This window comes from Meles meles, unplaced genomic scaffold (assembly GCF_922984935.1).
Source record: "Meles meles unplaced genomic scaffold, mMelMel3.1 paternal haplotype, whole genome shotgun sequence".
Taxonomy (NCBI): Eukaryota; Metazoa; Chordata; class Mammalia; order Carnivora; family Mustelidae; genus Meles; species Meles meles.
This window is the reverse complement of record NW_025721608.1, coordinates 1,049,886-1,052,792: the sequence shown is the minus strand read 5'-3', so window position 1 is coordinate 1,052,792 and position 2,907 is coordinate 1,049,886. Positions and strand designations below refer to the sequence as shown.

General features: G+C 48.0%; 1 pseudogene; it reads left to right on the top strand.

The window, feature by feature from the left end:
* Nucleotides 1-214: 214 nt before the first annotated feature.
* LOC123936574 lies at nucleotides 215-1,728 on the top strand (annotated as a pseudogene).
* The last annotated feature ends 1,179 nt before the right edge of the window (nucleotides 1,729-2,907 follow it).

Here is a 2,907-nt window from a genome sequence, read left to right as displayed (position 1 = left end):
AATGCACTGGGGAGAGATGATTTAAGAAAACTAGGTTCCTTTATTGATATAGTATATTTTCTTTTAAATAGAAAGTCGCTACTTCAAGCTTAATCTAAGTTTCAGGCAAAAGAGTCTATGATATTGATTATTTATGTCCTGAGATTAAGGTAGAACACAAAAATAATTTGAAATTTTGCCATGGTAATAAATGTGAAATTGCCCTAGTCGTAGGATGACCTACTCGGTAAGAAGCACTCTGTATGTTTCCAAGAGGTTCTGCACAGCGATTCACTTCAAGGATTTTAAATAAGTTTAACTAACCAAGTGAGAAGTTTGCAAGAAGGAAAGAAGTTGTAGCATTTCCAGCAATACAATATGCTAAAAATACTTTAATACATCTAGTATTTTAACCTCAATATTTTTACAAGTCAATGCTGCCTTGTTTTTACTTATTTTCAAAGTTAAATACCTTCCATAATTCATTAAGAATATTGTAAATTTGTTCAAACAAAAACCTAGTTCATAAAAATATTCATCATGTGCATTGAAATAAATATTGCTCTTAGCATAGGTTAAACGTATGCCCCATGTTCGTTTTTTTTCCCCCTACATGAATGATTAGTTCCAGGTTTCCATCTTCTTATGTGAAGCCTTCTGCACTTTTGTGTCCATTCAGAGTTCAAGTATATTTTTTTCACATTGCCTATTATGAAATTAGTAATATATTGTCATATTTAATGGAAAGCAATAAGACAAAACTGCTTGTAGATTTGAGAACACATTGATAAATCAAATTAATTATTAGTATATTATGTAGAGGAGAGAGATGGCCAGCAAGGAGCCCTAACTCTGATTCAAGTTACCTACAGGTCTGGCTCGGGCTGGGTGGATAAGCATGGGCGTCGTGGCCTCCTGAGACCAGATTGACCAGCTCCCCACTCCAAACCCCAAACCCGAGGAAGCACTGGACCTGAGCCAACTGCTACTGGAGCTGCTCCTGGTGGTGCTGAGCTATGTGGCCGGCACATGCTGCTGGGGTGCTGCTGCAGAGTGTGCCAGGGATGAGGTGCCCTGGTGGACAGCAGACCTTTGGTTGCTCATATTGTCCTGAGACCATGGTACCCTGCTGTTGCTTGCTCACAGCTGCCTGCCCCCAGCCCTCCCCCACCCATCTGCCTGCGATGGCAGGCCCTGCCTCCTGGGCAGCTTCTGTCAGCGCAGTGCATTTGGATGCAACTTCATCTTCAATCCCTGCTGCCAGGAAGGCCTTCAGAAATGGATGGTGCAGCATGGTGGGGATGGCTGGGTGGTGGAGGTAACAGGTGAATGGTGCCATGGGCCCTCTCCCAGGCCTGTTTCATGTCTTCCTTGGGGTGTTGTCGCAAAAAACAGGTGTTGGACTTGGAGGAGGAGGGTTGTGGCTAGGGCTGCTAGAGAGTGGAAGACTGAGATTTGTGTTTATGATTGGTGGGGAGTCCGACACAACAGTGGCTCTATGTACTGATTCCTTGTCTAACTTCTAGATGCCGCCAGACTGTGCTGGGTAAATTCTCTGCTGTGCCATTTCCCATCTAACAGTGGAACAACACTGTCTGCATTCAGGTCACCCACATGTTCTCCAGCATCAAGATGGGTGTCTGCTTTGTGTCTTTCCAACACTGGGACCAGGACATGCAGTTCTAGGATGGTCACTATGGAGCCCGTGCGACCAACTCCAGTGTGGTAATGTGGGTCCAGCTGTCTTAATTGAGGGCTGTCCTGGCACAACAACCAGACCGGTGACTCCAGGACTGGGGACCATCGGCCATGACTTCTTATTAACCCAGGATATGTACCTCCTTGGCGTCCTGGGTGCTCCGGGATCCCTTGAAAGTTTCTTCCAGGGCCCCTCTTCTGGTTCTAGAAACTACTAGATGAAAGATTTTCTTCAGAGTTCCCTACTGCTGCTCTAGGGCAGTCCTCCCCCTGGAGGTCCCCTTATTCAGCACCAGTCCCTCTCTCTCCTATCTTTTCTCCTTTCTGCTTTCAGGGGCTTTATGGGTCCCTTTAGAGAGGGCCACTCATCTCAGAAGTAGAATCAGGAGGGGGAGGAGCCAAGATGGCGGAGAAGTAACAGGCTGAGACGACATCAGGTAGCAGGAGATCAGCTCGATAGCTTATCTAAACATTGCAAACACCTACAAATCCAATGGGAGATCAAAGAGAAGAAAAACAGCAACTCTAGAAACAGAAAATCAACCACTTTCTGAAAGGTAGTACTGGCGGAGAAGTGAATCTAAAACGACAGGAAGATAGACCACGGGGGGAGGGGCCGGCTCCCGGCAAGCGGCAGAGGAACGGAGCACAAAATCAGGACTTTTAAAAGTCTGTTCCATTGAGGGATATTGCTCCAGAGGCTAAACCAGGGTGAAGCCCACGCGGGGTCAGCGTGTCCCCAGGTCCTGCAGGGTCACAGAAGGACCGGGAGTGTCAGAGTGTCACAGAGCTCGCAGGTATTAGAACGGAGAAGCCGGCTGCAGAGACAGAGCCAAGGATTGAACTCTCAGCTCAGGGTTACCTTGAACTGGTCGCGGGCTGGGTGAGCTCGGAGCGCGGCTAGAGGCTGGGGATACGGGAGTGATTGAGTGCTGTCCTCTGAGGGCGCACTGAGGAGTGGGGCCCCAGGCTCTCAGCTCCCCCAAGCCGGAGACTAGGAGGCCGCCATTTTCATTCCCGTCCTCCGGAACTCTACAGAAAGCGTTCAGGGAACAGAAGATCCCAAAAGCGAACCCGAGCCGATTACCTAGTCTGGCCGCAGGTAAGGGCGGTGCAATCCCGCCTCGGGCAAAGACACTTGAGAGTCACTACAACAGGCCCCTCCCCCAGAAGATCAACAAAATATCCAGCCAGGACGAAGTTCATCTATCAAGGAAAGTAGGTTCAATT